This window comes from Triturus cristatus, chromosome 6, assembly GCF_964204655.1.
Source record: "Triturus cristatus chromosome 6, aTriCri1.1, whole genome shotgun sequence".
NCBI classification, from domain to species: Eukaryota; Metazoa; Chordata; class Amphibia; order Caudata; family Salamandridae; genus Triturus; species Triturus cristatus.
In genome coordinates, this window is record NC_140589.1 from 79,105,182 (window position 1) to 79,125,713 (window position 20,532).

The following is a 20,532-nucleotide window of genomic DNA, read 5'->3' on the forward strand; positions in this document are numbered from 1 at the left end:
CATAACTAACACATATGCACTGACAAAAAAATGAAAAAGTGAACGGCGCAGTGACAAAAGTGTGGAAGTGACAACACGGTACGGCGAAATTATTTCAATAAATTCAAGGTCAAGGAGAGTTATATACAGTAGGTAATTTACATATATACATGAAGGTCTCACAGGACCCTGAGATTAGCTGTAAATAATGTTGTCTGGTCGACGACGTTTCAACCTCCATTAAGTTGAGGTCATCATCAGGACTATGGTTATTGTATTTTCCAAATACATATGTGTAAGAAGAAGGAGGGGAGATAATGAACAGAAAGGCCCAGAAAGAAAACAAAACGTTACAGCGTAGAAAAAGAAGGGTAAAGGACGAATGAGAGGGTAGTAGTACCTGTGTCCGTGGTCCGAAACCACTACAAAGTTAATTGCAGGGAAAGGTGGGTCAATTATGTGAGGTATAACACCGTTAGAAGGCGTTCATCGAATGTCTGAAAAAATGAAAAAATTATGAGGGTGGACAATTATTTAAAGGCCAAAAAAGGGAGTAAAGCGCAATGTAAGGCGCTTACCTGTGGCTGACAACAGCGAAATGAAAGCCAATGGAAATGATGAGTAGGTCCAGGATTATAACTCAACTCTGGAATATTAACTGAGAAAACGCTCATTGTATTTAAATGCTACGTACTGTTTTCATTCAATCAAAATCTTTTGAATATCAATGACAGTCGATTGATCGTTTGCTTTTACACAACCCTGCACTTTACAATTTAAATGTTAAAATGACAATTTGCATGAATGTTCTTAGTACTCTCTTTCCCGTACTGTATTAATTGGATTTCAACTGTATCCTGTTTTGTATATTGTATTGTTATATTTGAACTCTCAATAAAAATAAATAAATAAATAAATAATAAAAAAAATGTTTTGGCACTGTGATTTTCAAAAATATTTTTTATTGCCCCTTCAGGAGCAAGCCAAAATGTACTTGCCTCATGCATGCGGCTTCAGAAAGCATTCTGGAGAACTCTTAGTGAATTTAAAAGACGGTCAGAAATAAGATCATACTCAGCCCCGCACCCACTGAGATAGAATCTCTTGCTTCTGATTTTGTGTAAATTCAGACCACAAAGACCAGGTGAAAATCTGGCAACAATTCAAGAGACCTGTTCGGTCTAATAAGTGGCAGATTCTGTGATAGTACAACTAGTAGGAATGGTATGAACATGATTCCATGCTGGTAGTGTGTGCACTTTCTCTCACAACAGAAAATGGTACCTTCAAGAGCTTTTAGTGACACCAAGACCTTGTATGGTTCTGTAACCACTTTGATACAGTGCAAGGCTTTATTGAGTTTGCCAAATATTGCTGCTCCTTCGACAAACATGTATTGTTGTAGTCTGCATCTCTGGACACAAGAAGAACGAGGAAAGTCAACTCTGGTACTTTAAATACTTCAAGTAACATGTACCTATTTACAAATGCTTAAGACATTTAATAGTAATCTAAGACAGAACACCTTGGCACTGGGCCTTGGAGGAAAATACCATGAATACTCCTTTCAAATTTTGGAAAAGCACGGAGCATCCTTGTCTTCCTAATCTGGAACATATTGATGGATGTTGAACAGCTCTGTATCAAGTCCATCTAGTGACAGAAAATGATTTGTTTGATGCTTTAAGAGACAAGTAAATTAACCCAATTTTATGTCTACCAAAGTATTGTTGCTTAAACTGCAATTGTTTATTAGAATTTTAGAAGTACCCAGAAAGGAAGTGTGTGTTTTTCTCTTTGAAGGAGACACTGAATAAGTTGTTGGCATTCTTGGCATATAGTTAGGGGGCTAGATTATTTTTTGTCTGGCTGAAATACACACCCCCAGTAGGACAGTTCCAGCCAAACCTGGTTGCCAAGTAAATGAAGCACACTTAAAGGGAAGTGCACATGAAATTCATTGGTTTTCCTATAAATTTAACACTAACTTGCAGCTCCAATGTGAAGTCTGATTTGGGGATTTTACACAACCTGAAACAGTTATCAAATTGTATCCCAAACAAGCCCTACAAGAAGCTGCCACCATTGGCTTTAACACAGGGAGTAACCCCTTTATTGTACCCTTTGATCAATGTGGACAATACGGATCTACAGCCAATTCACAGTGTAAATACAGAAACCCATTCAGAAAAGAAATGTTAATGCCATATATTGTCCTTATGTTACTGAGCACATTACCTTAAAAATAAAAAAAAAGTCCTTCAATTTTACTTTCAAATTACTGGGAATATTTGGCATTCACATATATCATGACATATATGCTGCCTGAACTAGATGTTTTTCCCACATCATCATTAAAGAGCAAGCCTTGTCTATTTAACTTTGCTACTCACTGATAGTCACAAAGGTTGTATCAACTTAATTCCATTCTAGGAATAAGTTTCCCTTACACTCAGCACTGCAGAAATGTTCCATTGGCCGAGACTAGACAAATCAGTTCCAGAAGTATCTCAACCACTTTGGTAAAGTCTACGATCCTGGAGTTAACTCGTTTCAACGGTGTGGCATGACCACAACAGTAAGTACCTGTTTCCCAATTGCAGTAGGTTGAGAAGGGATTTCATGTCCCATCACTGCAACCTCTCCATGAACATGGTTTTAGCTGCTCATGAGAAACAAGCATCTAGCATTGTCTACTCAAGGTGAAATTCTGTGGTACTAGTCAATTTGCAACACACAAATGCTCCCCTGCTCGGAGACCAGATGAACAATAACAAGCCTCTCAATGCACTGCATTCAGAGCCCTGGTAGCTCCATTAACTGGACCCTGGCACTTTAACTGCTGACTTGTCTGAGTGAGGACTGTGAAACCATAATTATGTCACTCACACAGTAAGCATCTGTTCTTGGCATGTAGAGCTGTAGATTCACATGCTTTACATACTCCTGCCATCTAGTGTTGGGTCCAGATGTTTGCAAGTTGTTTTTCTTCGAAGAAGTGGTTCCAGTCACGAGGTAAGGGGACTCGTCCTTTCGGTGATAGTGCGCATGGGCATCGACTCTATTTTTAGATTGTTTTCCCGCAAGTGGGTGAGAATGGAGTAAGTGAGTGTAGTAAAGAGATTTCCATGCATATACAATGTAAATAATGAGAACTGCAACAACTACAGGTGTCCAGCGAGGTGGGAGGGTGTATGTGAATCTACAGCTCTACATACAGATGCTTACTGGGTGACAATATCCGTTTGAGCCATTTGTGCTGTAGATACACATGCTTTGCATAGACTATATAGCAGTATTGTCCCAAAGCGGTGGCCAACCAGTAGATGTTGCAGTTGTCTAGAATAAGTGTCTTTAGCACTGCTTTTCCTACATTGACGTGCTAATACATCCACACAATAGTGTTTGGTAAATGTGTGTGGTGTATACAATGTTGCTGCCTTACAAATGCGAGCTGTAGGAATGTTACCTAAACAGGCCATAGATGACCCTATTTTGCGAGTGGAATGCGCCCTAGGGGCTATAGATAAAGTACTTTTAGCTTTTGCTTAGCAAGTTTGAATGCATTTAACAATCCATCTTGAAATGCCAGATTTAGAGATAGGATTGCCCTTAATAGGTATCGCAAATGCAATAAACAGTTGCTTTGTTTTACGAAAATCTTTTGTCCTTTCAATATAATACAATAATGCTCAACTGACATCAAGTGTGTGAAGAGCTTGTTCTGCTACAGGATCAGGTTGAGGAAAGAACACAGGTAACTCAACTGATTGGTTAAGATGAAAGGCAGAAACTACTTTAGGGATGAAATTTGGGTTGGTGCGAAGAACTACCCTATCTTTATGAAGCTGAAAGAAGGGTTCTTCTAAGGTTAATGCCTGAAGCTCACCAACTCTCCTTAATGAAGTGATTGCATTGAGGAAAGCAACCTTCCATGAAAGGAACTGTAAAGGACAACTGTGTAATGGCTCAAAGAGTGGACGCATGAGTATTGTAAGTACAATGTTGAGATTCCATACCAGTGGCAGAGGAAATCTAGGTGGCGTTACTCTTTTTAAGCCTTCCATAAAGGTTTAATAACAGGGACTTTGAACAAAGATACATTATGTCTATTTAGCAAATATGCAGCCACTGCTGCAAGGTGCAATAACAAATCGTTTCCATTTTGCTGCACAACAAGCTCTGGTAGTGGGCTTTCTTGATTCTTTTCAGTCATACAGTCTGGAGGCAGATTTAAGTACCCACACTCTATGGCTTCAGGAGTCAAATCGCTAAGTTGAGCTCCTTGGGGTTTGGGTGTCTGATTTCACCACGGTTCTCAGTGAGAAGGTTGGAATGGAGGTACAGTTTTTGTTGCAGAACTACTGAGAGTTCCAAAACTGTGGTGTACCATGGTTGATGGGCCCACTTGGGAGCTACCAAAATCAGTGTGAGCGATGTTTGCCTGAGCTTTCGAACCAGAAATGGAAGAAGTGGGAGAGGCTGCAAAGCATAGGCAAATATCTTTGACCAATTGATCCATAGGGTATTGCCTTTGCAGCGAGGGTGTGGGAACCTGTAGGCGAAGTTTGGGCATTTTGCGTTGTCCACTGTGGCGAACAGATCTATTTGTGGGAATCCCCATTATTGAAAGTATGGAAGGAGAACTTGGGGATGAAGTTCCCACTCGTGTATTTGCGGTTTCCTTCTGCTAAGGAGGTTGGCAATTTGATTGTTGACCTCTGGAATACATTCTGACAGAAGATGAATTTTGTGATGAATTGCCCAGCTCCAGATGGTCTTAGAGAGGCGTGACAGCTGGAGAGAATGTGTCTCTACATAGTACATGGCAGTCATGTTGTCCGTGCGGACCAGGACAACTTTGCCTATAGGATGAGATTGAAAAGCTTTCAGCGCTAGAAACACTGCTAGAAGCTCTAGATAGTTGATGTGGAGACGTTTGTGCTTGTTGTCCCAGAGACCCTGAATTGTGTAATTGTGGAGATGAGCATCCTAACCTGTGAGGGATGCGTCTGCTGTTAGCATGATCTGTGAAACAGGGTCGACGAAGGGCCTCCCTTTTGATACATTTTGTGGGTTCCACCACTGCAGAGAGCTATGTGTGCGGCTGTCTACCAACACTAGATCTGTTAATTGACCCTTTGAATGGTTTATTTATTTTTTAAATATATATGGCGCACAGCTATCCGGAGGTTTTCCGGCGCCTACGGACCCGCACAAGAAAGAAGAGGACAGGACTCTAGTGGTTAAATAGCCATGTTTTTTTTTTTGTAAATTCTTTTTATTAACAAAATTCAACATTTTGGTCACTTCACAGTTTCAAGTCATTAGAGTTACAGTGTTCAGCCGCAAACCCCTGGACAGTCCTTCAGTGCAATAGGGTACAGCATAACAGGATATGACATTTTCACCATCTTATGGGGATACGATTTCCTCTGGGGGAAATAGCCGTGTTTTTAAGTCTTTGCGAAATTTGTGATAGATAGTTTCATGACGTAGTTGAGACGGGAGTGAGTTCCATAGAGATGGAGCCAAGTAGGCAAAGGACCGTCCGCCCATACGTGCTCGTTTGATCCTGGGGACTTGAAATTTTGACTGATTAGAGGATTGCAGGAGACGTGGGGGGAGGTAAGGATGTACTAAGGCACTAAGATAATGAGGTGCTGAACCCATTTTGATCCTATATATGTAGCAGAGGGCTTTGAATTTGAAACGATTTTCCATTCTAAGCCAGTGAAGGTCACGGATTGGACCTGTAATGGAGGCCATTCTGGGTAGCTGACATAGAAGGCTGGTCGCAGAATTCTGGACCACTTGCAGCTTCCGAATCACCTCCTTACTTGCGCCCAAATACAAGACATTACCATAGTCCAATCTGGACACGATTAAAGCCTGGATGACAGTTTTTTGCGTGGAAGGTGGACGCATCCAGAGAATTTTTTTGAGCCATTTTAAAATTGTAAAACAGGTTGAGGCAACCTTAACCACTTGCTGTTTCATAGACAGTTGTTCGTCAATGATTATACCAAGGTTGCGAACAGATTGTGAGGGATTGGGGAGATCACCCATCTGCGGTGGCAAATGCTGGGGATCCCAAAGAGTTTTATTTCCACTGAAGATAAGGAGATTGTTTTCCCTCCATTAAGTTTCAACCTATTTGTGTGCATCCAGCCAGCTATCTTTTGCAACCCAACCTGGAGAGAGGACAGGTTGGAAGTCTCCTTGGAAGACAATGAGAAAATAGGCTGGGTATCATCCGCATATGAATATATGGTCAGCCCAGCCTCCTCCGCTATAGTAGCCAGGGGGCTAACATATATGTTGAAAAGTAATGGGCTGAGTATAGAATCCTGAGGTACCCCATACGGGGAGACATGGGTCTGCAAGCTTGCAGTTGGAGAAAAGACCTGAAAGGTCCTGCTAGACAAGAAGCTGGACAACCACTTGAGTGCTGAGCAAACAATGCCTCTAGAATGTAGGACTTGTAAAAGAGTTGTATGGGAAACAGTGTCGAACTGATGTGCTAACCATTCCTGTAGATGACGCATGTGTAGTCTCGCATGAGGCACTATTGCGATGCATGACATCATCATTCCTAACAGTTGCATAAAAGTTTGGGCTGTTAAGGTTTGATTGGCTTGAAACTGTAATAACAGAGTTTGAATATTGCAAATTCTGGCTGCACTGGGAGCGACTGGAGCCATGTGAGTGTTGAGAGCCGCTCCCAGATAAGACTGTATTTGTAAAGGCTATAGATGAGACTTTTGCGTGTTGACCGTGAAGGCCAATCGGTTGAGTAGGTATAGCTTGGTCTGAGTGTGTTTTAGACACTTCTGGTGTATGCTGGCTTTGATGAGCCAGTCGTCTAAGTACGGGAAGACGTAAATGTGTTGTCTTCTGAGATGAGCTGCTACTACTGCTAGACATTTGGTTAATACTCTGGGAGCAGTAGTTACTCTGAATGTGAGTACTTTGAATTTATAGTGTTTGCCTGCTATCTGAACTCTGAGATATTTGCAATGAGCTGGAGGGACCGGAATGTGAAAGTATGTGTCTTTTAAGTCTAGTGTGGACATAAAATCGCCTTGTAGAGGTGAAAGCACCAGTTGGAGTGTTACCATATGGAAGTTTTCTGACAGTATGTACAGGATTAACACTCAGATCTAAAATTGGACTTAAGTAGCCATTTTCGGGGGGGATTAGAAAGTAGAGAAAATACACTCCTGAAACTTGGTACTGTAATGGAAGTAGTTCTATGGCTCCCTTTTCAAAGAGAGATTGCACTTTGTTTGAGTAACTGTAAGCGGCCTGGCGACCGTTTGTGAGTGGGAAGTGGAGTATTTGGAGGATTGGTGGTAAGCTCCAGGCAATAACCATGTTAGATAAGATCGATTACCCATTTGTCTGATGTTATGGCTTGCCAAATGGGGAGAAATTGTTGAAATCTTCCCCCGACAGGTGTTAAATAATCAAGGGGGAATGTTGGCAAGCCACTGTTTGTTAGGAGAAGTGAAGTTATGTGCTGTTGCACCTCTACCCCTCCCTTTGGAATTGTTTCCTCTATATCCTCCTCTATAAAAACCTCTGAAGGGAGAGGATTGAGTGTTGTATTTATATGAAGAAGCATTTGGGTCTGAAGATGTGGTTGTGGATCCTCCTCTGTAAAAGAAGAATGGAAAGGAGCCTCTATTTGAGGGAGACTGGAGCACTCCAATGGACTTTGCTACCTCTGTGTCCTTTTCCATTTTTTCTAAAGCCTGATCGACTTTAGGACCAAACAGGTGTTGCTTGTCAAAATGGTGTTTAAAATGGATTGCTGAACCTCAGGTTTAAACTCCGAAATTCTAAGCCATGCATGCCTTCTGAGGAGAATGCTAGTATTTATCTCCCTAGCCGTGGTGTCAGCGGCATCTAGAGCACATCTGATAGACGAGTTAGAATTGAGTTTGCCCTCCTGAACTAACTATTGTGCCTTGCTTTTGTGTTTGTCTGGGAGGTATTGGAGTAGTTGCTCCATTTCATCCCAGCGTGCCCTGTTGTACCTAGCTAGCGGGCCCTGTGTGTTTGCGATGCGCCATTGGTTAGCAGCTTGGGCAGCTCCTCATTTCCCAGAGGTATCTATAAGTTTAGATTCCTTATCTGGGGAGGTGCATCACCAGATGTCTGTGAATTAGTCCTTTTGCAAGCATTGGACACCACTAAGAAATCGAGAGGCAATTGTCCTTTGATTAACACAGAATCAGATGAACAAGGTTTATATTTTTTTTTATCGGTTCTGAGAGTTAAAATACGTGCTCGCACAGGGTCTTGTAGAGGTCATCTGAATGCCTCATCATGCCCTTTAGCATAGGAAGTGTTTGACTGGTCTGTGTGTGGACCCAAGAGTTTCAAATAAAGAGACTTCCTCTAATGACTCCAAGTAAGGCCACCCCATGGTTCTCTCCTGATTTAGCAATAAGTTCCTGATAAGCCACATTATCATCCGGTGGTGATGGCTTTGCAGGGTAAAAGTCTGGGTCAGTATCTAATGGGGGGTCAATGGTGTAGTCACTCCATAGGGCTACAAGCAAATGAGTTTCTTCTTCATCAATATCACCCCCTTCATGCAGTGTCTGTGAAGATCCATGAGGTGTTATGTGTAAGGGATCTTTTGGTAAATGTGAAGAAAATGGTGGAGGTGGAGAGGTTTGCGGGGCAGGATAAACAGGGCTGGTGGCCATGTCCTTTATCAGAAGGATTTTATCTGCAGGGTCCTCTGAAGGAAGTTTACGTTTGACTGGTGTTTTGGCAGAAATATGTCCTCTATCAGGATGGATACAAATCTTCTGTTTAGGGTCCAATTTAGCCTTAAGACCATCTAAAATTGGCGCAGGAAGCTCGGGAAGGTTGTCGTTTGATTTCAGCACCGAATTAGATTTGTTTTTTGAGTGGAGGGTTTCAGCTCCAACCCAGATTCTTCCTTGGAACCGGGTGTTTCAGCTCCGAAAGAGATCTGTCCTACGAACCAAATGGTTACTTATCAATAGGAGTAGTTTTGCAGCTTGAAGAATTTTCTGGATTCACATGCTGTGCATCATTCCGCCATCTAGTGGTTGTGTCCGGAAATGTCTCTCTTTTTTTTTCTTGTTTTGGTCGCAGTCGACCACCATTTGGTGCCAGGTATGTGCCCTGAGAGCTGTATCCTGGAGGTCGACGTGCGAGGTGGCCATCTTCGGATTATTTTTTCTGTTCTTATTCTCTTTTATAATCCTTGAGATGGTTTTTGAATAACTAATGTAGCTCTTTGCTTCCTCGCCTGTTTGTTTTCCTTCTACGGGCAGCCGGGTGGGTCGCATGTGAATCCAGATAATTCTTCAAGCTGCAAAACTACTCCTTTTCTGGATTCACATGCTGTGCATCAGATTACGTCGCGGTTTCTCCCGTGTCTGGGAGGCTGTGGTGAACTGAAGAACTTGCAAACAGGTGCTGAAGCACCCTTTGTGCAATTTGAGCTTCCTTATTCATTTGTATATCCACACAGTAACACTCTGTAAAAGCGTGTGGTGATTCCCATGTTGCTGCTGCGCAAATGGAATCAATGGGTACATGGAGCATAAAACCTACCGTTGCTCTTTTCTTTCTAGTGGAGTGAGCTGTTGGTTGAATTGTTCGCTCTTTTTTGGCCAAGGCATAACACAATTCGATGGCTTGTACTATTCATCTTGCAATAGTTGCCTTTGTGACAGGTGATCCTGTGTTGTTATGCACGTAGGCGACGAACAATTGCTTTGTCTTCCTCATTTGTTCTGTTTTTTGTAAATAATATAATAAAGCCCTCCTTACATCCAGGGTATGGAGGCTTTTCTCTCCCTTAGTCTTTTGGTTTTTAAAGAAAACCGGCAGGAGACTGTTTGGCAAAAAATGTGGGTTAGTTTTTGAGATTACTTTATCCTTGTGGATTTGTAAGTACGGTTCATGAATCATGAATGCTTGCAGTTCACTTACTCTTCTTAGTGATGTTATTGCAATGAGAAAGGCTGTCTTTAATGTAATGTGTTTTAGGTCCGCTGTATGCATGGGCTCGAAGGGCTTTGCCATTAGTTGAGAAAGTACTGTATTTAAGCTCCACGTGGGTACTGGAGCTGCTCTTGGTGGGGAAATTATTTTTGCTCCTTCTAAAAATCTTTTGATTACTGGTCTTGTAAAGAAGCGTTTGCATGATTTTCCTTTTGTGCATTCCACTATGGTAGCAAGGTGCACTTTAATGCTTGAGTAGTTGATGTTGCTGTACAAGAGGTAAGTGTGAGAAAGTGCCATCTTTCTTGCATGGTATGCCCCCAATTTTTGCTGAATGTACTTTGACTGAGTGTGCCCTGGACTCCTGCCAATCAGGTGCCCAGGGCCTATGTTCCTTCCCTAAAAACCTCAAACCCAAATTGGCAAACCCTGGCCACATGTCAGCCCCTGGTAAATCGTACCTTAGGTACCCAGGGCCTTGTGACCAGGGAAGGTCTCTAAGGGCTGCAGCACTCATCGTGCCACCCTTAGAGGCCCTGTACCCTAACACACACACACTGCCCTTGCAGGCTGAGTGTTTGGGTACAAGACAAAACAAAGAGTCGACATGGCACACATCCCTGTGTGCCATGCCCACCACCTACACTGCCCTGGCATACATCAGTGGTATGGGCACAGGAGCATGAGCCCTGTGCCCCTACAGTACCCAGGTCCATTCCTGGGCACTGTAAGTGCAGTGCTGCCATTTAAGAGTACATGGTGCTGAGAGCTCGTCAAACACGAGCTCCACAGCACCATAATGGCAACACTAAAGACTGAGAAGTTTGGTATCAAACTTCTCAGCATATTAAACCCGCACTGATGCCAGTGTGGGATTTATTGTACCAAGCACCACAGAGGGCATCTTAGAGACGCCCCCTGAAACCTAACCTACAATCCACGTCTGATATGGGAGGCTTCCTAGGCTGCCACACAGCAGACATAATGCTGGACCCCTGGGTAGGAGAGCCCCTGCTATCCTGGGCCTGCAACAATGCACATCCTGGGCGAGGTGCTAGGTCTCCTCCCCCAGGATGGACAGGGGGAAGCTTCAAAGGCATGCCGCCTATGTGAGCTTCCCCAGGCCACTTGCAGCCCCCACTCTGGCGGGAAGCCTGGCCGGAAACCCCAAATAAGGACAGGGGATGTGCCAGCCTGCCAACACCACCCCTCAGGTGGGGGAGGCGAGGTGAAGCACATCTCCGGGCGCTCGCCATCTTGAAGATGGGAGGCCCTGCCCAATCAGGACTAGGCCACTGCCCCCCTCCCACAGGAGAGTGGCAGAATAGGGGGTGTGCCCACCCCAGGACAGGGATCCATTGGTCCCTGCCCTTTACCTACCTGTAATGCCCCTAAATCTAGTATTTAGGGGCACCCTGAACCTTCCTTCCTCAGATTCTATATTCCAAAATCCAAAGAAGAGCAACAAGAAAGAAGACCTGTCGTGCAGCTGCTAAGAAGAGGAAGACACCAACTGCTTTGGCCCCAGCCCTACCGGCCTGTCGACCCTCGAACCTGCACCTGCTACATCCCGGCACCTCTTGTGACCAGCAACCTCACAAACCCCGGAGGACATGGCTACCTTTTAGCTCTAAGCACCTGGGACTCCCATGAGCAGAGGCTCTGCTCAAAATCAGCTTCTAATCCCTGGCATCAGCCCGGAACCGAGAACCCTGCACACTCTGCACCCGCCAAGCCTGGCCTGTGCCGAAGTGAACAAAGACCACGAGGACGACCCCCCGGCGACTGTGACCCCCCGAGTCCGGCACCCAAGGACTTCCCTCGACGCTCCTGACGACGCCTGCAGCCTCAGAACCAGGTACCCCCCCAACCGCGATCAACAGAGGGTAAGATTTCCTGACACCAAAAGTCACCCCTGCACCCAGCGCCCTGCGGCCCCCTGTGCCCAACTCCTGGGTACCTACCTATCCTCCAACTACCCAACTTACCTCTCAAAGCGGTGGTGGCACCTGAAGAATCTTCATTCCCGAGCTTGCAGCCTTTTTCCAACCAGGAGCTTTCCCATTGAAATAAATTGAGCGCCCGAAGGCTGAAAAGCACCCTGCACCCAGCCGCCCGAGTGGGCCTGGCAGTGTAACCTCTACACCTATCTACTTCCCCATTTGCCCTGAGCAAGTGACCAGGAGCCCAGCTCCCACAGCCGCGTGGCCTGCTAGTCAGCAGCCACCAACCAAGGCCCCCCTGCCTCCCATAGGATAACAGTGGGCCTAACTCACTCGGCACCCAGCTGCCCCAGTGCCGCTGAGGGTGTAACAACTGTACTTACCTGACCCTGGGAGACCCCCGAGTCTATGCCCAGAACCTTAACTTTGCCAGTCGAGTACTTACCCAAAAGACGATAACTCAATTTTCTCCATAGAGTAACATTGACTGGTTTCTTCTGAAATTTCTTCTAAGTGTGGAGTTTCTAAAACTTAAAATATTCACCAAAAATCAGCCGAGTAACGAAAACGCAAATACTCACCTGCTATTAGGAGAGATCCCAGTGCTGGATCTTGGTGCCCAGCACTGACCCTGAAAAATATTCACAACCAGTAACCCAATTTTCTTTCATAGGAAATCATTGACTGTTTTTCTGTGAAATTTCTTCTGTCGATTTTTGCAAACTTCAAATATTCTTTAAAAATCGTACCAACTGTTTTAGATAGAGGTCCCAGTACTGAGTCTAGGCACCCAGTACTGGATTACAAAAGTAAAGAGAACATACTATACCTGCAACTTGAATTTTCTTCCATAGGGAATCATTGCCTGTTTTCTATGAAATTTCTTTTAAGTGTCAACTTTTAAAATAGCAAAATATTGCCTAAAAATCATAACAGTAACTAAGTCGAATTTTATCACTTTTTCTAAGAACTGTCCCAGGACTGAATCTAGGATCCAGTCCTGGAATTACAAAAGTAATCCTGAAAGTAATCTATTGCAAATAACTTAAAACTTCCATTGAACTCAATGTATTATTGTGTTTAAAATTGTGTTGCCTATTGCAACAACCTGTAACTTTCTACAAAAGCCAATTGCATATTGCAAAAGTATTTACCTAAAGCATCTCATTCTGAGAAAGTATATTTTAATACCTATTGTTGGTTCTAAAATAAAACAAACATTTTTTTTATATAAACCATTGGCCTAGAGTTCAGTTATTGAGTGTGTGAGACTATTTGCTGACTGAGTGTGTGCAACAAATGCTTTACACTGTCCTCTGATACTGCCTTACTGCTCGACCAAGCTACCACTTTAGAGAGTAAGGTTATATCTAACTTTAGCCTCTGCCAAACCTCTGGGGACTGTGAACTCTGTACACACTGTACCTATTTGGGAACAGTATACACAGAGCCACTTTCTCACAGTAAGTAAGGAATGTAATAACTGTTTCTTGTGTGTTGATTGAACTGTTTTTCTTGTTAGAGGTGCATCCATGTGGTATATCGCTTCCATTTTGCTGTATAGCATTTCCTTGTTGACTCTTTCCTTGCCGCTTTTAGAATTTCCATGGTTCGCAGAGGCCGATTGAGGTGCCCAAATTCTATGTATTCCGGTGCCAAGCTGCCAGGTGTAGTGTCGTTGGCTCTGGGGGAAAGATCTGGCCCTGTTGCATTGTTAGCAGGTCCTTTTCTGCTTTAATCTTGATAATTTATCCCTTGGATAGTCCTAGAAGGGTTGAGTACCATGTTTGCCTTGGCCATTGAGGGGCAATGAGAATCATATTTGTTCCTGAGTTTTTTGCTTTTTGTAACACTCTTTGCATCAGGGTTATTGGCGGAAAGGCGTAAGCAAATGTCTGTGACCAATTGAGTGAAAGTGCATTTCCCTTTGATCGGAGGTGTGGAAACCTCGAGGCACAGGACTGGCATTTCTTGTTCTGAATTGTTGCAAACAGGTCTATCCCTGGTGTTCCCCAGATGTTGAACAGATACTGTACTGCTTTCTGTTTCAACTCCTATTCGTGGAAGCAGTTGTTCTGTCTGCTGAGTTGGTCCGCTGTAATGTTGTCTACTCCTGGTAGATGTACCGGCTGTAGATTTATTTTTTGTAGTATTGCCCATTGCCAGATTTCCTGTTTAAGTTTGCTCAGAGGAAAGTACCTTGTCCCACACTGTTGTTTTATGGTCAGTTTGAATTAATATGTTTTTCCCCTGAATGTGTTTCTGGAGTGTCTCGAGTGCTAGAAGGACAGTTTTCATTTCCAAAACGTTGATGTGCTTTGTGGAATCCTGGTCGTTCCATTGACCATGAACTTTCAGCTGGTTGCAATGCGCTCCCCAACCGTCGAGGGATGCATCCGTGGTGACTGTCACAGATGGAGTTGGGTCTCTGAAAGGTCTCCCCCTGTGCTATGTTGTTGGCTACCCTCCATTGTATCTTTGCTTGCACCCTTTGTGTAACAACGACAAGATCCTCCCAACTTCCTGTGGCTTGAGACCAGCTGTTGGTAAGCCATTCTTGAAATGGGCGCATGTGTAGGAGAGTGTTAGGGATAAGTGGGATGCATGATGCCATCATGCCCATTATTTTCATGACCTTCCTCACTGTCAGAGACTGACCCCTCTGGTAGAGGGTTGGTTCTTGATGGATTGCTTGTATCCTGGTCTTTGTGGGTACGCCTTTGCTTTCGCTGTATTTAATCTTGCTCCCAGGAAGGTTTTTTTCTCTTTCTGGCGTTGTTGAAGGTTTTTTGTGGTTTATTGAGAAACCCAGTGTCTGTAGCGTTTTGATTGTTTTTTGACCATGATGGATACATGTTTGTTTCGAATGCCCCCTTATGAGCCAGTCGTCTAGATAGAAGTGGATCTTTTTCCTTCTTAGGTATGCCGCCACTGCGGCTAGACATTTTGTGATCAGAACACTTATGGACGTGGCGCTGATTTTATTCCGAACATAAGTACTTTGAATTGGTATTGTGTTCCGTTGTGCAGGAATCTTAGGTACTTCCTGTGGTTGTTTTTGTTTATGGGGATATGTAAGTAGGAGTCTTTGAGGTCTATTGTTGCCAAGTAATCCCCCTTTTGAATTTGTGGGATTATTTACTGGAGTGTACACATTTTGAAGCGTTGTGTTAGTATGAACTTGTTGATGAATCTTAAGTCCATGATTGGTCTTAGAGTTTGATCCTGTTTGGGTATTAGGAAATATGGGGATAGTTTCCTGTGAACCATTCTTGTTTCGGTACTTTTTCTATTGCCTGTTTTAGGCATAGTTCCTTGATCTCTGCATGTAGCAGTGCTTGTTCTGATCTCAGCAATTTTCTTTGTCTTGGTGGGTTTACATGTGGTATTTTTGTTAGCTCTATGCAATATCCGTAATTTACCAAATTTAAAATCCTATTGGCTGTTGTGATCTTTTCCCGTTGTCTGTGGAAAAAAAGATATCCTTCCACCCACTGGTATTTTATGTGGGTCCTTTTTTGTGATTGAGTCAGAGACATTTCCTCTTCCTCTAGAGGATTGGCCTCTTCCTCGGCCATTGCCTCTTCCTCGAAAGGGCTGCTTCTGTTGGTGTTGCCAACCCTGGTAGCTTGACTACTGACCCATTTGTTGACCTGTGTTCTGCCCTTGAGTTTGTTGTGCCATCTGTTGTCCTTGATCAAAGGAGCCCCTACCTGTGGGCTTCCTATTATTGAATCCCCCTCTTTTAAATGAACCTCTTTGCTGCAGGGCCCCCATTGCCCTTGCTGTTTCGCTGTCCTTCTTAATTAGTTGAAGAGATTTATCTACCTCTTTGCAAAACAGAGCTTCTCCATTGAATGGTCTGTTGATGATGGAGGTTTGAACTTCCTGTTTAAAGCCTGAGATTCTGAGCCAGGCATGTCTTCTCAGGATGGCTCCTGTGCACATCTGCCTACTAGCAGTGTCTGCTGCATCTAAAGCTGACTTTAGACAGGTGTTTTCAATGTTTTTCCCCTTCTGGACAATAGATTTTTGTCCTCCTCAGGTAGTTTGTTCAATAACTCCTCTATGTCCTCCCATTGTTGGTGGACATATCTATTCAGTAGGGCATTTGAGTTAGCAATACGCCACTGTGTTGCTGCCTTCTTTTCTATCCTTCTCCCCACCATATCCATCCTCTTACTTTCCTCCTCTGGTGGAGGCCCGGTGTTGGAGACTGCATTTGCTCTCTTCCTGGCTGTGGTGACAATAATAGAGTCAGGTATGGTACTTCCCTGAATATATTTAGGTTCCTTTGAGGAGGGTTTATACTTTTTCCCAACTCTGGGGTTACCCCTTTGCTGGAGGCTGGCTCCTTGAAGGCTTATTTGCCTTGATCTAAAATACTGGGCAGCTTTGGAAGGTATTGTGTTCCTTTTGTAGCTGGTGTAAGGGTTCTAGCAAAAAGCATGTGTCCCCTTTTTCTTCTTCTAATGGAACACCAAAATGATTTGCTGCCCTTTTTACAATGTCGTTATAGAAAGCAATCTCATCTTGAGGTTAAACCTTCGAGGGGTAACTGCAAATCTCTTCTTCTGGGCTCTCGGCGGCGAGGCAGTTCCACTCATCCTCAAAATATTTGGAGTATTCCTCCTCTTCAGGTATGTCTCCGTATTCCTCTGGTTCTTTACCTCGAGGTTCTGGTGTTGGAGGGGAGTCGAAGCCACCTTCCTCCTCTCCTTCGGAGTCTTCTGCTTCTTCGGCGTCGACGTTCTGTGGTTTGGCAGCCGGTGTCTTTGGGATTCGAAAATCCTTCAATGAGGCATCGAAGTCCTTTTTCTTTTGTATGAGCGCTGCCATTTCCTCCTCGAGGAGGCCGGAGATTTTCTTTTCCTCCTGACGTTGACGTTAGTTTTCGGCAGTGTCATGCCCTTTTTTGTGGGTTCGGTGTCGACCCTTTGTTTCGGCGTCTTCGAAGATTTTCTCTCCTCGGTAACCTTCAGTTGGGATCCGTGGGGTTCTTTTAATCGTGGCTGACCCACGATCGCCTTCTTGCTTGGCGTCGGGGCTGCCTTGTACGCCTGTTTGTGGTCCTTCAGTTCCGACGGATCTGAATGGTGTCTTACCTTTTCCGTCTTCTTTTTTGGATCCTTCGCCTTCTTCTCTGCGTGGATTTTTTCAGAGTCCCACTCTAGGACCTCGACGTCCGATCCCTCGTGCATCAACTCCGCTGGTGCTATATGTTCTTCCTCGCCGCTAGAGAAACACAGGTCTCTCAGAGAGGTTTTCTTTGTTGCTTGTGACATTGTGGCGTAGTGGGCCTGTCTTTGATTTCGGCGTGTCCTTAGCGAGTTCGGCAGGAACGCTCCGCAGGCCTCACAGTCCTTGTGATCTTCGGGCAGGCAGAGGTTGCAGACGTAGTACGGGTCACGTTGCGCGTACTTGTGGTGGCACTTGGGGTAGAACTTGAAGGGGGTATTCTCCATGACCTCGACCTCGCCATTTGCGGACCGGTTGGTCCTCTGGTGTTAAACCGAAGCTCTGCTCCTGCCTCCGGTTACGACGTCGATGATCGAAGATATTTCTTGGTAATCTTCTTCTTTTTCAAAGTTTTCTTGGGGAAAATTCGAAACTTTCTTCAGAGTTTCCAGTCTTGGTTCCAGAACCAACGACGGAAAAAAGAATCTGAAGATGGCCACCACGCACGTCGACCTCCAGGATACCATCTGACGTCACTCAGGGGACGTACCTGGCACCAAATGGTGGTCGACTGCGACCAAAACAAGAAAAAAAAAGAGAGAATTCCGAACCCAACCACTAATGGCGGAATGATGCACAGCATGTGAATCCAGAAAAGGATTCACGCTGCAAAATGGAGGGTTTCGAATCGGAAGATAGTTTTGGCCGACTCAGTTCCAAGCCAGAATGCTTGACGTATTGTTTCAGTGCCAAGCCAGAAGGAGGGGTGTTTCTAACACACTGTTTTGGTGCCGACCTTGGCCAGAAAGCAGAGGTGGTGCAGTAGCCCTATGTTTTGTGGAAAAGGTTTTGGGGGGCAAGGGGTCTTCGGTACTCACAGCACCTTGTCCGGGAGGCACGTCTTCATAGTCCAAGTTGATCTCGAGTTATGAATCCAACTCTGGGACAGAGATGGCATCATCATCTTGTGCCGCCGACGCTTCAACCTCTTCATGTTCGGAATCTTCGCTGAAGAAGTCCGAAGTGTGTTGAATTCTTTAGCGTTGCATCTCACGCCGCCGAGCCCGACGATTAAGTGTTTTTTTCTACCGAAACGACTTGCAGGCGTCGCAGTCTTCCTCCTTGTGCTCCGGTGGTAGGCACAAGTTACAAACTTGATGTAGGTCGGTGCGAGGGAACTTGGAGCGGCACAGAGGACAGAAATGGAATGGAGTTTGTTCCATCGGTGGAACTGTGGACTGACGCGGCTAGGCGTGAGGGCCGCCATGGATGTTTCCAACCAAGGACAGAGTATCCCGAACAATTCATTAACCAGAAAACAGGTAAACGCGCTTGAGAACAATACCATCGAGGGTAGAGTGGATTGCGCACCAAGGGGAACCCGAAGAACGGTTTTGAATCAGAGTGTACCAATACACGTCCGAATCCGATGGGGGGAAAAAACAATCGAACAATGGAGTCAATGCCCATGTGCACTATCACCGAAAGGAAGAGTCACCATACCTTGTGACTGGAAAGACTTCTTCAAAGAAAAACAACTTACAAACATCTGGACCCAACACTAGATGGCAGGAGTATGAAAAGCCTATGTATCTACAGCACACATGCCTCGAACATGTGTATTATGCTGCCAGGCATCTTTTTCTATTGACTGTTAAGTGAAATGAAACCACAGAAGGCAGGCAGAGGCGTATCATTCTCGGGAAAGCCAGGGGCTATTGGGCTATAGACGCTCATGTTATCCTAATATGTAGAAACTTATAGTTTAAGCACTACAAACTCTTTGAAGTTGCATCTTGGCTCCAGAAACGTTGGTATTTTGTGTCTAATTCATTCTGATTCTCTAAATATTGCTCCATATCTTTTAAAGGTCTAGCTATCAATAAACAGTGATGTGTATTCAGTGTTATTCTTTCAAGTCATTCATCACCTACTGAGGAAAGCCTTGGCTACTCAAACACACTACTATTTGCAGAGTCAAAATCCAAAAGTAACTGGCCATGGAACACCTTGCGGCCTGGGTGAAGGTAGACGCTCAGATGCGAGGCTTCGAGCGGGCGCCTGATCTTTCTGACCGTATAGCGCTCTATGTGGATGATGTTCTCTTTTTCCTCACCGATCTTAATCGGACCGGGCCTGCGTCTTCTTAGTATTATGCAGATCTTTGGGGAAACTTCTGGTCTATAAATGAATCAAGGTAAATCCTTTCTGTGGCCGTTGCGGGGTCGAGACGTACTTGGTGATTGGTCGCGGGAGGTAGTTGTAGTTCCAGATGGCTTTAAGTACCTGGGAGTGCATCTCTCCTAGTCTCAGGCTTTGTCGTGGAGTAGGAACCTTGCCCTGCTGTGGACGCAGGAGGGAGACCAGACACATATATGGTATCACCTACCCCTGTCTCTCTTTGGTAGGTCCGCTATTTTTAAAATGATTTCCTTGCCGTGTCTCCTTTACCAGTTGCAGAATCATCCATATCCTATCAACCCTTGTGCTTTCGTCAATTAAATGCTATCCTCGGCCGGTTCATGTGGGGGGGTGGTGCTACGCAGGTAGCCCTGAGGACCTGCTTCCAATCTACATACTCCGGGGGAGTAGCCACCCCAGATGTCCATGCTTACTATATGGCTTCTCATATACTTGTCCTCAATGACTGGTGACTTATGGCGTCCCCACACTGCCTGCGCTGTAATACTATAGAGGGCACTTTTCTGCATACTGTATGGGCCTGCCTAGTGCTGGCCGGATTCTGGAAGGGGGTTTTCGCATGCCTGTCTGAGGTCCTGGGGTGGATTATTGCCTGCTCACCGAGGTTGGCTCTCCTACACATTACGGAAGATATCGGCGGAAACCGATACAAACGCCATCTCCTATTCCGGCGCCTAACACTGGCTAAGAGAGACATTGCTCAGGCTTGGAGAGCTGAGGTACCACCGGCGCTTAAAGTATGGAAGAAGGGCCTGGATTTCTGTATGGGTTGGAGCTCCAGGTCTTCAAGGCAAGGGGGTGTCCCCGGAAACATTATAAAATCTGGAAAAGGTGGGTGGACTATAGGGGAATATATCTGGAGCCTCCTCCCCCTCCAATAGGTGTTAGTGAATCACTATCATGATGCTGGCTCGTTGGTACATTTATAGTACTTAAAATTGCAATGAACATGGATGGCAACATAAATTCCTGAACCTAGGTTTCGTATGTCAGTTATGGAGAACTACTGTGGCACAGTTGTGTTTTGCTTTTTCCTTCCCTTTTTTCTCTTCTTTTATGTGCTCCATTTATACTACAATGTATTCCACCTTCCTTTTTCTTTTTCTGTGTAATTCATTCGTCATAATTTCTGGAAATGTTGATATATATATTTGTTGCTATATTTGGTGGAAATGGGTGGCTTATATGGCCCATTTCTCATATTGGATGTCACAAATAAAAATTTGTTTTGGAA

The 20,532-nt window shown here is 44.6% G+C and overlaps 1 protein-coding gene across 3 annotated transcripts in view; it reads right to left on the minus strand.

Moving 5' to 3' along the window:
• LOC146813789 (cap-specific mRNA (nucleoside-2'-O-)-methyltransferase 1-like) overlaps positions 1-20,532 on the minus strand; it is a 944,292-nt gene that overhangs the window by 202,842 nt on the left and 720,918 nt on the right. The window lies entirely within an intron of this gene.